This window comes from Ailuropoda melanoleuca, chromosome 2 (assembly GCF_002007445.2).
Source record: "Ailuropoda melanoleuca isolate Jingjing chromosome 2, ASM200744v2, whole genome shotgun sequence".
Classification (NCBI taxonomy): domain Eukaryota; kingdom Metazoa; phylum Chordata; class Mammalia; order Carnivora; family Ursidae; genus Ailuropoda; species Ailuropoda melanoleuca.
The window spans coordinates 7,887,932-7,902,794 of record NC_048219.1 but is presented as its reverse complement, the minus strand read 5'-3'; positions in this window follow the sequence as shown (position 1 = coordinate 7,902,794).

Here is a 14,863-nt window from a genome sequence, read left to right as displayed (position 1 = left end):
CCCGCCCCGCCTGTCCCCCCGGCGCCCGCCCGCTCTCCTCGCCCCGAGCGCTCTGAGCCCGAGCCGCTGCTGGCTCCTCGGACGCGCCCGCCGCGCGCACCACGTGGCCCGGAGGCGGCCGCCAGTCTGCGCCCGCGACCGGGGGCGGGCGCTGCACCACCGGCTTGGAGCGGGGCCAGGGGAGGCTTCCCACTCCACCCTGGGAATACTCCACGGCCTCGGGGGCACCCCAACCCCGGCCGGGGGTCACCTCCTCACCCTTTGCCGCTTTGTAATCAGAAGGACCTGGATGTGAATCCCGCGTTTCGTCCCTACTCTATCGAACAGAGTGACCTTGAGCAAGTCATTTAAGCTCTCGCAACCTCATTTTCCTCAACTGTTAAAATGGGGATCCTCGCAACACCTCACTCAGAGGGTTGTTGTGGAGATTCAGATGACCCGAGTAAAGAACGCAGCTCGGTGCCAGTCACACAGTAGGTGCTCCATAAATAACATTATTAGCCGCTTATTTTCTTGCACCCTATTCATTTGCTTAACAGATATTTTGGGGTGCTGAATATACGAGCCGGGTACTATTGGGGATCCATCCATTAGTGCATAAACCCAGATGCAGAGCCTGCCTCCTGGGATTTATAGCCCAGTGGCAAATGAATCCTAAAATCACGCTACTGAAGGCAAAGTGAAGGAAAGCAAGGCAAGGCATTCCTGTGGCAGGGACAGCAAAACCCAGAGGTCAGCATGTGAAGTTTGGGGGGAGCTAACTTAGTGAAGAAACAAGCAAAGGGCATGCCAGACAAAAGAACCATATGTGCAAAGTCCCTGTGGTCATAGGAACTAAAAGGAGGTCAGGAAAAGGAGAAAGCAGGGAGCAAGTGTGGGGAGAATGGGATGATGGAGTAGGCAGGGTCTCAAAGATTACCTTAAGGTAGGAGCGCAGGGAAGGGGGTGGGGGCACTTCCCACGCCCTTGCCCTAACATGACCAGCCCAGACCCAGAGCCATCCTCCTTTTGGGGGCTCCTATCCTTCCCAGAACATTCTCTCTACCAACCATTACTTTGCTCCAGGCACTGTAATAAGCACTTTACTCATGCATCAACACTTTGGAGTAGATTCTATTATTAGTGTGCTCATTTTACAGATGAGAAGACTAGGCTAGGTACTGTTTTATCCCCTATGATAATTGTTTCTATCTGAGCTTTTTTCCTCCTTGGGAAGACCAGACCTGATCTATCCCCCTACACCAGTAGAGGGCTGGGGTCACAGTGGGTGCTCAGGAAATACTGATTAAATGAATAAAAGTCCCAAGGGAGAATGGAATGGGACAACATAGGGGTTCCCAAGCTCTAGACTCTGGGGAGATGCTCTTGGCCCTGTGAGTGGCTGGGCAAGGGCCCTTCACTCATATCACTCTCCAGCTTCAGTCATCCATCTATGTGCAAGGCTCTTACCCTTTCCCAGAAAGAATAAAGCCAGAATTCCCAAGTTCACCCTCCTCTTCATTCTCTTTGCCTCTCCCAGCTGCTGTCCAAGCCCCTCTACCAGCTCCAGCAGACTCTCACCACAAGGCTTTCCCACTCAACCATCTAAGGACTCAGCAGATAGGTCATTTTTTTTTAAGGTTACTTTACTTTTTAAAGTAAACTCTACACCCAACATGGGGCTTGAACTCATGACCCCAAGATCAAGAGTCACATGCCTGGGATGCCTGGGTGGCTCAGTCACTTAAGCGTCTGCCTTTGGCTCAGGTGGTGATCCCAGTGTCCTGGGATTGAGTCCCACATCTGGCTCCCCGCTCAGTGGGGAGACTGTTTCTCCCCCTCTGCTGGCCTCTCCCCCTGCTTCTGCTCTCTCTCTCTCTCTGACAAATAGATAAAATCTTTTTTAAAAAATTGTTTTTAAAGAGTTGCATGCTCCACCAACTGAACCAGCCAGGTGCCCCCAGATAGGCAATTTTTGCTCTGTGGTCACAAGGGCTGCCAAAACTCTCCTTCATCCCAAAGGGCCTGGTACTCTGGTTCCAAGAGGGAGAAATTGACACGAAAAGGAGGAGGGCTACTTCTTAGAGTTGTGTCCCCCTCTCTACCTCTCCAACAAGCCAAATTTTTTCCTACCTCAGGAGTTCTGCACACTCTAGTTCTTCCACTTGGAAGGCTCAGCCAATTTCCAAGCTAAATGCTATCCATCCTTCAAGTTTCAGCTCAGATACCACTTCCTCCACGAAACCTTCACTGACTGCCCCCCCACGCCGCCAGCTACAGTAGGTGCCCCTGATATTTGTTCTCATGGCATCATGTACCTCTTCTTTACAGAATTTCCACATATTTTTTTGTGTAATCATTGGATTTTTGTGTATGACCTTTACAACAGGTCTTGTGCATTTCTGTACCCCCATCTTAGTACAGTCCCTGGTGCTCAATGAGTAACTGAATAGGAAGCCCCAGTCCAACTTTGGTGAGCTCCCATTTTGACGAGGAAGACAGATATTGCTTAACATAGGACCCAGGAATCCTTTTAAGCAACTACCACCCTTTGCATAAATTCTGCAACCACATCTTATTTGGACCTGAAATACTAGTTGCCAGTCCACCCCTCCATCCCTTAGCTTTTGGCTATCACCAACCAAGTCTACCCAACTCCTTGGCAGTGCACTCGGGGCCCTCCCAAGTCTGGTCCCAACCAGGGCATAGTGCTTCCCTCTTCGGACCTCCTCCCTATCCCCCCGCCAAGGGTGTGCTCCAGCCATACTGGGCTGAAGGGAATTTTTAAAAATTCCATCCCACAATGTTTTTTGAGTTCCTCCCTGGTGCAGAAATGCTATGATGGAAAGCCACAGCTACAGTGGAGGCAAAAGACAGAAAAAGAGTCCCCTTGGGGTGCCTGGGTGGTACAGTGGGTTGACTGTCCAACTCTGGGTTTCGGTTCAGGTCATGATCTCAGGGTCCTGGGACTGAGCCCCGTGTTGGGCTCTGTGCTCAGCGGGGAGTCTCCTTGGGATTCTCTCTTTCTCTCTGCCTCTGCTCCTCCCCTGCTCCCACTCATGCTCGCTCTCTCAAATAAATAAATAAATCTTAAAAAAAAAGAGTCCCCTTAACCTCTCTGAGCCTTACTTTTCTCATCTATAAAGTAGAGGTTCAGGATTGGGGTAAGGGTTTGGAAAAACAGCAGGTGCTCTGCCAACCAAGAAAGGCTACGTGAGCCTGAGTTAGCATGTGCGGCTGAGTTCTCACCAGAACCCAACCATGCTGACACCCTGATCTCGAACTTCCAGCCTCCAGAAATGTGAGAAATAAATCCCTGTTGTTTATAAGCCACTCTGTCTAGGGTGCTTTGTCAGGGCAGCCCAAACTGACTAAGGCACATGCCGGGTCCACATGAATCGCCCCCACTGAGGACACTGAAAGAATGCGTGGAAACTTCAAGGGCATCTAAAGGGGTGTCCCCAATGGCCTCCCAAAGTGAGTAGTTTGAAGAGATCAACTCTTCCTTGAATGTGAGCTCCCTAGTCTATCTATCTTTAACCGGCAGTCTCATTTCTGTGGTCGGAACTCATAAATAATCCTATTGGCTACCATTTCTAGATGCCAAGCACTAGCCAAGTGCTTTGAGGAGCAGCTCATTTAATCTTTCAGAGCCCTCTAGGTGTGAGGTCCTACCATTAGTATTCCATCTTCCAGAGACTAGGTTAGCTGCCCAAGCCAGAGCTGGGACACCAAGCCAAGTCTGTGTGACTCCAAAAGCCAGTCCCCTGACTACCACCCCTACGCTGCCTCTCAGAGCGAAAACTCAGAAGTCACCCCCCAAAACACAAGAACCCATCAGTCCTGTCTCTGCTCAGCAGAAGTTCCCCACCATGGAGGGTGATGAGTCACTTGGAGCTTGGGTGATTCTTGAACCCGACCCTGCTCTTGGAGCAGAGCAGACACAGCCCTCCATGCCTGGGTCACCAAAGGGTTTGGCTCTGCTTGGGGCTTGTCCCCATCCTTGACTTCGAGGGAAAAAAAACCAAAAAAACAAAAGTGGTTGGGAAATCCTAGGCCAATCTAGGGCATCAGCAGGCGTCAGCAGTAGAGAAACAGAAATCATTGAAAGAGTTAGAGCAGAAAGGAACTCCCTGGGGAAGCTATTAACAATTTAGTATGTGGGAATGTGGCTCCCACCTGCCAAAGAGACAGATCTGCCTGATGGAAAATACTGTGAGTGAGCAAGTGAGCGGGCAGCTCCCCTGGGCTGCCTTTCAGTCTGGCTTCATCTGCAAGCCCCGGGAGGGCGATGACCTTAACCATAACCATGAAATAATAACCATTTGCATTTGCAAAGCACTTCTGACTTTCCAAAGCACTTCCAGATTGATGACTTCATCTTATCTTGACACCATCAGTTACAAGGGGAGCTCAGGTTTCATGATCCTCCGTTTCTAGTTAGGAAGGAAGGCATCTAGAGAGCCCGGGTAAGATGCCCAAAGATACACAGCAGATCAGTGAAGGAAACAGGGCTGGCACTATCCATCTAGCTGTCCAAGCCAGAAATCTGTGAATCCTTGACTCCTCTTTCTCCTGCCCTCAGAACCGCACCCCTAAGCCATCACCAAGTCCTGTCCATTCCTCCCAGATAAACCCACGGAGCCTGCCATTGTTCCTCATCCTTACTAGCATCTTCCCAGGCTGACACGCTACCATTTCTTGCTGAAACTACCAAAATCGCTTCTGAAACGGCCTCCCTGTATCCGGGCAGTACCTTGGCTGCAGGCATTCCTCACCTTCACCTCTCTCTCTCTCTCACTAGCCCCTTGTACCACCTTCCCCTTCACATGCCATCCTCCAGCCAAAATAAGCTACTGGTGGTTCTCCAAATAACCTGCTTCTCCCACCTCCAGGTTCATCTTCGTGGTTAAGCAGAAGAGGGCAGTTTGGGGTCAGACTGGTTGAAATCCCAGCTCAGCCACTTACCGGTTGTATGACCTTGGGTGAGTCGTTTAACTTCTTCCATAAGCTTCATAAAACGGGGACAACAAAAGCACCTGCTTTACAGCACCCAGATGTAGGCAGTGCTCGATATGTGTTAGCTACTGCTGTGACGATGGTTCCTCTGCCTGGAACGCTCTCCTGCAGGCTCCCCAGCCCCTTTGTCACCTAACCCCCTCAGCTGAGATGTCGTTCCCTTCCCTGCTCCCCCAGATTAGTTTATATCACACACCTTCTGTTCCCTGGAGGCACATCTCCCTCCTGGAAGCCATTCAGGTCCTGGGTTCCTAGAAGACCATCCCACCCAGACGTTACTGGGGAGGCCTGGGTCTGTTCAGGGGAAGAGGGAATGGAGTGAAAGAGGGAGGGTGGCCACAGCAGGAGAAGACTGGACTCTTGAGAAGGAGAGGAGAGACGAGGTTGTAGGTTCCCTGAGTGAGGACTTTGACGGGTAGTAAGGAAGAGCCTGGAAAATTTCTGCAACAAGTTCAGAGTCAAGGGAGGAGAGATAAAGTTTCCTGCTTTCAAGTGGACCCTGAGGTCTTAAACAAAAGCACCTAAGAGGTGACCTGGATGGACAGGATGCCAAAGGTCTTTGCCTTATATTTCCTGGATCATGCAAACCTCAAGGAAGGAGAAGGCCTAAATCATCCCCCTACCAGGCCCTCTCCTCCCTGACACTGGAATTTTCCCACAACCCTGGTGGATGGGGGCAGGGGTGGAGTTTTATTTATTTATTTATTTTTAAAACTTTTTTTGTAACACTGAATGTCAAGGAGGAAAAGCATATATCTGTTAGAGGAAATATCATGAAGCCCAGACCAGGCATCGACAAAAGACAGATGAAAATCACTGTCTTCAGAAGAAGGAAGGTGACAGGGAGAAACTGAAGCTGCAAAACCTCCCGCCGCCTCCTTGCACCTGGGATTAGACCCCCGTCCAGACACTGCCAGCCACCTGCCCAACAACATGTCTTCCCCTTATTCTCTGCAGCTGAACTCTGATCAGGGGTAGGCATGTTCCCTTGATTTTGGGAAAGGGAGCTCCTCCCCTGCCACAGGGGGTGAACTGGCATAAATAAATTATGGTAGTCTGTGGTAGATTGCTAAATGGTAATAATTCTTCATTCCTCTTTGGGTCTATGCTCTTGGCCATGTGGCCTTACAGCTCTTCCGATCAAGCAGTGGAGTCCATTTCCTACCCCTGTACTTGGGCCAGCTTTGGACTTGCTTTGCCCAAAAGATGGGATGGAAATGACTGCATGCCAGCTCAGAGTCTGGGATCTCAAGAGGCCTTGCATTCTTCCATCCAATCTCTTGGAACTCTACCGCTGCCATGGAAACAAGCTTGGGCTAGCTTGCTGGATAAGAAACTCATCACCCCATCACCCCATTTGACAACCAGCCAACACTAGGCATGTGAGTAAGTAAGACCATCCTAGACCAGGAAACCCCCAACCGACCCTACAGTTGACCACAGGCACAAGTAAGACCAGCCAAGATCAGCTGAGATCAGCCTGGGCTGACTCAGATCACAGAACTACTCAGCTATCCACAGACAACTGATGGATAATAAATGGTTGTGGTTTCAAGCCACTAGGTTTGGGGATGATTTGTTAAGCAGGAGCCATCATAATACGTACTTCCCTACATTATCCTGCATCCTAGGGTTTGATATGTAACCAATGAGATATAAAAACAATCTGCTGACAGGTTTTCTTTCTCCAGAATGAAAAGCAAAGGCCCATCAGAAGAAAACTGTTTGCCCAAACCCCCCTGGGATGCTGATATGATGCCTGGAGCTGTAGCAGTCATCCTGCAATCATGCAGTAAACATGTCAATGAAAAGCCAGTATGGCGAGGTTGTCAGCAGAAAGATGGAACAAGCCTGGGTCTTTGGAGATGTTGTTGAGCTCTAAGTACACCCGCTCTGGACTGCCTGTGCCAAGACCTCTGGTGGGCGGCGCCTGGGTGGCACAGTCGTTAAGCGTCTGCCTTCAGCTCAGGGCATGATCCCAGCGTTCTGGGATGGAGTCCCACATCAGGCTCCTCTGCTAGGAGCCTGCTTCTTACTCTCCCACTCCCCCTGCTTGTGTTCCCTCTCTCACTGGCTGTGTCTGTCCAATAAATAAATAAAATCTTAAAAAAAAAAAAAACCTCTGGCGGAAGCCACTCCTAGTCATGTCTTTTTGTTACTTGCAGCTTGAAGCATTCCTGAAGGATGCATGCATGTGTGGGTAACATTCCAAGAAGAGTGACACAGAGGGGCGCCTGGGTGGCACAGCGGTTAAGCGTCTGCCTTCAGCTCAGGGCGTGATCCCGGTGCTCTGGGATCGAGCCCCACATCAGGCTCCTCTCCCATGAGCCTGCTTCTTCCTCTCCCACTCCCCCTGCTTGTGTTCCCTTCTCTCACTGGCTGTCTCTATCTCTGTCAAATAAATAAAATCTTTAAAAAAAAAAAAGAGTGACACAGAAATAAATGAACATGGCTTACTGGCATGAATGCATATTTGTTTTGAAACTGGGAGGTGGAAATCTGTGATTAAGAGTATGGACTCTGCATTTGAACACTGGGTCTGCCACATGCTAGTTAGGTGACTCTGGATAAGTTTACCAACTTTGCCAAGCCTCCATTTCCTCATCTATTAAGAGGAACTGCTAATAACACATTTTATAGGATTATGAAGAAGATAAATGGGACAATGCAAACAAGGAGCTTGCTGCAGGGCCTGACACAATGGAAACATCTGATAAGCTCCCCTCCTGGCTAGTACTGTTATTACAATAATCTTCCTTTCTCAATGTGAGGCAAAGTGATTCCCAGACCAAGACAGAGCCATCCCTGGGATCTGGCCAGTGTTGGGTCCATGTACTGAACAGTGGACTGGGTCCTGCCTGGAGTTAATTCACAAGTGTCAAACTGCAGGATTTGCTTGTTTGAGGGGAGGCGGGGGTGGATGCTAAGGGGCAGGTTGAAGGGGCTTGAGTGAGAGCAGCAGGGAAGGGACAGTGGCTGGGAGGAGAGTGTGTTCCCCAGCCCAGAGCCAACTAGAGCTGCAAGAATAGAAGCCGAGGTGTTACAGAAGATAATGAACCTCTGAGGCATGGGGCTCCAGCAACCCACGCAGTTGAGCATGACCTGGTGGGGAGAAGGGCCTTCTGGAGACTTCTACTCGGAGAACATGCACAGTGCCACCGCTGCCTGCCTCCTGGGGGATAGTGAGGGAAGCACAAGATGGCAGAATGAGCACGCTCTGTCTCCCGTTTATTCTATCAAGCTGTCATTTTCCTTAGACAACAAATCAGCTCTTGCCTTGCCTTTCTCCACTTTGTTTTCTCTGCTCATTCCCTTCAGCTTCCCACCTCATCCCAAGCCTCCCCCTTCCTCCATCTGGAGTCCCCATTCCCTCCGCTGTCATCCCTAATGCCACCCCGTCTTCCGTCCTCCTCCTTCATCCTCGGTAATTACTCTCTGGAAGCTGCCTGTCTCTCATGTGCACACTCTGATGCTGAGTATTAATACTGCTTTCAGCTGACCCTGTCAGATGGGTACTCCCTACTGGCAAGTCCTAGGCTCCTTCTTCCAAGGTATCCTTCTCCCCCACCCCACCCCGCCACCCATCCCTGTCCTCCCCAGCTTCTCCCCCCAAAGCCTGGGCAAAACCCTGAACCAGAGAGGGGTGCTGGGAAGCCAGATGAGTGTCCACAGCCCCAGCCCTCGTGGAGTTTCTACCCTCAGAGGCATCACTCTCTCCTTCAAGGGCCCTCAGGCTCAGGGTGCTGGCCTCCTGGCTGGGCCCCAGGGCCAATCTGGTAGTGAAGCAAGGGGGTGTGGTGAAACAGACAGATGTAGGGGCCCTGGGACTAGCATTCCATCACCAGAGGCACAAGACTGTAGAACTGGAAAAAAAAGCTTAGGCATCGTCTACTTCCAGCCCTCCTTCACTTTACAGAGAAAGATGCTGAGGTGCAAAGTGGTTTAAAGGGACTGACACACAGCAAGTTGGTAGCAGAGCCAAGATCAGAACCCACGTCTCCCGAATCAGGTAACAATGTCCCTTCTGCCACCTTGGGCGGGATGACCTTGGGCAACAGCACCATTCATACACCAGGCACTGTGTGAAGCACTTTTATGTGTATGATTTGATTTAATCCTTCACATAACTCTTTCAGGGGAGGGAGGGTCATGATCCCAAGTTTACAGATGAGGAATCCAGGGTTCAGAGCAGTTTGCGAGCTTGCTCAATGTCGTGTAGGGGCTACATTGGAATCCAGGTCTCTCTGAGTCCATAGACCCTCCTGGCCAAGGCACAAAATCTCTCTGTGGAACCCCAAGCACGCTGGGCCTCAGTTTCCTCACCTGCAAAATGGAGCAACTGGACTCCATGGCCCCAGACCCACCTGTGAGGTGCTGAAAGAAATTTTGAGGAGAGGCAGACTATTTCCTAGTTGCCCGCATTAGTGGGAAAATTTCTCTGTTTTCCCCATTTGCTTCAAAACAGCTCGCCCCCAGGTTTACACTGAGAGGAGCCTGGGGAAGGTGCCATGGCAACCACAGAGGCTCCTGAGAGCCAAATTCACCTGACTTGGCCAGCGGCAAACTGAGTGACCTGAGGCCTACAGCACCCCAGGGGGTCAGCGCAGAGCCCCCAGGGGGAGGGGCTGAGCAGCCTGAGATCCTGGCAGCAGCGTACTGCAGCCTGAAAACAAGGCTCTGTGGTGGGATCTGTGACACAGAAACTTAGGGATCCTGAGCCAATCACTTCCTCTCTCTGAGCCTCAAGGGTTTTTTTGTTTGTTTGTTTGTTTGTTTGTTTGTTTTTTAAAGATTTTTATTTATTTGACAGAGAACACAAGCAGGGGGAGTGGGAGAGGAAGAAGCAGGCTCATGGGAGAGGAGCCTGATGTGGGGCTCGATCCCAGAGCACCGGGATCACGCCCTGAGCTGAAGGCAGACGCTTAACCGCTGTGCCACCCAGGCGCCCCCTCAAGGGTTTTTTTGTGTTTTTGTTTTTGTTTTTTTTTTTTGTCCCTTAGCCCACAGAATCTAATGAAAATAAATAGCAGTTGCTATTATTATTACTAATATCAAAAAAAATTTTTTTAAGATTTTATTTATTTGAGAGAGAGCGTGGGGGGGGGCAGAAGAAGAGGGAGAAGCAGACTCGCCGCAGAGCGGGGAGCCCAACACGGGGCTCGATCCCAATACCCTGGGATCATGACCCGAGCGGAAGGCAGACGCTCAACCGACTGAGGCCCCCACACGCCGCTAATAGCCAAATTTCGAAGAGCTGGATGCCCGTCAGCCAATGAACTTGAAACCGCTTCACAGACTGCAGCAGCACACACGTGCAAGAGATCACCGTCACTCCGGAAGAAGAGTCACACTCCCCGGGCTGCGGAGAACCCCTTACTTGCATAGAATAATTGAACCAGGCGCTTTCTATACAAAAGACAGGGTAGACACTATGTTTGGGGAGAAGTGCACAGATGAATCATACAGGGATTTTTACAGTCTAGAAGGTGACATGGGAGGAGGGGAGGCGGCGGGAAGTGGTAGGACAGAGGGTCACAGTCGTTGGGAGCTGAAAGGGACCATCGGAAGCCAGCAAAGGAGCTTCGTCTGAAGGGAACAGGGGTGTCTGAGAATTCGTGGCCAGGGATGCGGACTGGCTCTGGGAAGACGCTGGGACCAAGAACAGAATCCGGGACTCACTGCTCCTCGTCCATTCTTCTCTCTCGCACACCGGCCTCCTCTGCTGCTCCGGCCACCGGCGCGGGTCTGAGCTGCCCGCAGCTCCTACCTTCTCGGGGTCAACACGCGGCCTGGCACACAGCAGACAGGGTGACCAACCAGCCCGGGCGGCCTGCCACGCTCCTAGTTTTACCACAGCACTCTCTCAGTCCTGGGGACCTCGGCACGGTCGGCCACCCTCCCGACAGGGGCCGGAAGCCGTCTGCCTGCCTTCATAAACGTTCTAGCGCCTGCCACACGGAGGGTAGCGCCTGAAGCCCCATCCCGGGCTCCTGGGAGGAGGAGACCTGATTGGACCTGTTGAAGTCAGGTGATCCACCTGGTCCAATCAACCATGGCCGCCGCAGGAAGGGCTCTCGCACCGCCAACATGGCTGCCAGGGGCCCTCAGTGCCTGACGGGGAAAGGAGCAGGTGGGGTCGCTCACTCATGGACCAGGCACATCCCCCAAAAAGTGTCAGCTCTAATTTTGCCTCCCCGCCAAAAGAATGAACTCTTCGGAGAAAGGACCATGCCCTATTTATCCTTATATGCACAGAACCTAGCCCCCTGACAAAACATGCAATACGCATTTGGTTGGTTTTTTCCTCTGGTCGTCTTTTTTTTTTTTTTTTTTTAAGATTTTATTTATTTATTTGACAGAGATAGACAGCCAGCGAGAGAGGGAACACAAGCAGGGGGAGTGGGAGAGGAAGAAGCAGGCTCATAGCAGAAGAGCCTGATGTGGGGCTCGGATCCCATAACGCCGGGATCACGCCCTGAGCCGAAGGCAGACGCTTAACTGCTGTGCCACCCAGGCGCCCCTCCTCTGGTCTTCTAACCCATCAAACTTGCTCAACCCTATGCCTTGGCATCTGCCTCTGCCTAAAACCTTCTTCCCCCAGTCCCCAGGTGGCTGGGGTCTCTGCTCAAACACCAGCCCTGAGCTCCAATCTCCAAGACATCTCTCCCTCACCCTAGCACCATCTTCCACATCAGCTTGTTGCAACCTGTTATTACTTCCTGGCTTTCTTCCCAGTGCTAATCACCACCTGGAATCATCTTGTTCATTTACTGGCTTGAATTGTGTCTGTTTTCCCAGTACTAGAATGTGAGCTCTGGAAGGGCAGGCACCTTCTCTCTCCTATTCATCACTGTGTGTCCAGTGCAAAGATAGCACCTGCCCCCTTTTAGGTGCTTAAGCAATATTTATTGAATGAATAAATAAATAAATGGATGAAATGTAGGGGACAGTGCATTCTATGTGTGGTAACAGTGCCAGGTGAAACAAGGAGGGGGGAATCAATTCAGGGTCTGCACAGGGAACGGAAAGTTGCTTAATTTGGCTGGCAGGCGGAGAGCACAAAGGAAAGTGGGCAACACTTTGCTGGGTAGGTTACTGGGTTGGGGCCAGATCTCCACACACAGTGCCTAGCTCTTTGCTTATCCATGCCTGCAGGAGATTTTAGGTGAGGCTCTCCTTTTTGTAAAATAATTTTTAAATTGCTTCAGGTAACACAGGTGAGCCTTTCTATTCAAAAGGCCTACTTGGTAATAATTCTAGTGTTTTGTAATGATGCCAGACATGAGCATAAACCTTTGTGGAATGATGAGAGCTTGCAGGAGAAAGTCTTCTGTCCTCTGCCAAAGGCCCCGGGAACCACACAAGGCTGGTTCTGGTCACTGTTCAGAGAAGCCTTGTGGAGGGGTGGTGAGAACAGCGGCCTGCCTCAAGTTCAGAAGATGTGCACCTTATTTTTGCCAGCTGTGTGACCGGGACAGGACTCTCACCCTCCTTAAGTTCATTCATTCATTTATTTATTCACTCAGCCACTCATTCAACAAATACTTATCATGTGCCTATTGTGATGGTTAATTTTACATGTCAACTTGGCTGGGCCACACTGCAAAAATATTTGGTGAAACATTATTCCACACATTTCTGTGGGGGTATTTTGGACGAACTGATATATTTTTTAAAGATTTTATTTATTTAGGGGCTCCTGGGTGGTGCAGTCGTTGAACGTCTGCCTTCGGTTCAGGGCGTGATCCCGGTGTTATGGGATCGAGCCCCACATCAGGCTCCTCCGCCATGAGCCTGCTTCTTCCTCTCCGACTCCCCCTGCTTGTGTTCCCTCTCTCGCTGGCTGTCTCTCTGTCAAATGAATAAATAAAATCTTTTAAAAAAAAGATTTTATTTATTTATTAAAGAGAGAGAGGGAGAGAGAAAGAGAGATCGCGAGCAGGGGGAAGGGTAGAGGGAGAAGCAGACTCCCCACTGAGCAGGGAGCCCAACACAGGACTCGATTCCAGGACCCTAGGATCATGACCTGAGCCAAAGGCAGACACTTAACCTACTGAGCCACTCAGGCGCCCAAGGGATGAATTAATATTTAAATTGTTGGACTTTGGGTAAAGCAGATTGCCCTCCAAAATGTGGGTGGGCCTTGTCCAATCAGTTAAAGGCCCGCATAGAACAAAAGACTTGACCTCCCACGAGCAAGAGGGGATTCTCCAGCTTGACAACCATCAGACTTGAACCACATCATCAGCTCTTCCCTTGAGTGTCAAGCCTGCCAGCCCACCCTGCAGACTCTGGACTGCCAACCTCCATAATCACATGAGTTAATTCCTTAAAATGAGTCCTTCTCTCTATATATACAACATGCTAATGACTCTGTTTCTTTGGAGAACCCTGAATAATACAGTCTACTAAGTGATTAATTCCAAAGATGGAGCAATGAAAAAATGGACCTAGTCTGTGATCTCACTGAATTTACATTCTAGTGAGAAGAGTAAACAATAAATAAGAAGCAAATACAACATTAAACACGCCACTTAGAGGTGTTTACAACTGTGCGGAACCCCAGGGCACAGATCTGTCTGGCCAGAAGACCTAGCTGGGGAAAGATCTGGGCAGAGAGGCTTTTAGGCTAGAGCCAAGGTTTCATTTCAGACTCTTTTTTTGTAAAATGGAGAAAAGAAGATCAGTTCTGTTGTCATAGAGAATGTTTAGAATGAGCTCATGTTTGTTTTTTAAAAAAAGAAAGACATGTCTAGCAGGAGAGAAGGAATTGTCGCCTTAGCAGATGGCAGCAGGCCCCTTAGAGAAAGAATTGTCTCTCCTTAGGATAACACTTTGATAAACCACTTGAGGGGGGAAGTGGGATGCACCCAAGGGCACCAGCTCTCGCCCCAGCCTAGAAGAGATGTACACCTGGAACCACATGTGGGAGCTGCAAGGAGGAGCAAAGGAAGGAGGGTGATAGCGCAAGTCCTCACAGAGGACCCAAGGACTTTTCCCAACAGCAGGTCAACCTCAATTTTATTTTTTTCTTTTATGTAAAGTTTTATTTATTTAAGTAATCTCTACACCCAACATGGGACTCGAACTCACGAGAGATCAAGAGTCACATTCTCCATCGACTGAACCAACCAGGCATCCCAGGTCAACCTCAATTTTATTTATTTTTTTTTTGAGATTTTATTTATTTATTTGAGAGAGAGAGTGAGCGAGAGAGCATGAATGGGCAGAGGGAGAGGGAGAAGCAGGCTCCCCACTTAGCAGGGAGCCCGATGTGGGGTTCGATCCCAGGACCCCGGGATCACGACCTGAGCGGGAGGCAGACGCTTAACCAACTGAGCCACCCGGGTGCCCCACACCCTCAATTTTAAATGGTTTGTACTTGTGAGACATAACATCATTCTTTGTCTCTCCGACCTTAAGAATGTTTGCAGTACACACATGGCTTCTTGTGAATGGGGATTTTCCTGGAAATGGAAGAAAAGTGCTAAGATCTGGGTCTCACTTACTACGAGGCCATGTTGCCCCAGGAGTGAGGCACTAGAACAGCCAAACGGATACAGACTAAGAATTCAGTGGTTAGCAAACAGGAGCCAGATGTGACCATGCCCATTTATGCCCCCAGAGAAGCTCAGTTTTGAGGAAGAGTGGAATTTCCACTGGGTACAGAATAGAGTTCAAGCCCATCTTACCTCAATCTTAAGAGCCCAGCTGACTTTTGGGTCACAAATGCATAAGAATGCGTAAGAAAACAAAGCGTGGGAAGCTTGACACCAGATGCTTACAGGGTCTATCTCTGGAGGATGAAATGACGGGATTTTGTTATATACGTGCAACTCTCTAAACCTTTTACGATAAGCAGAAA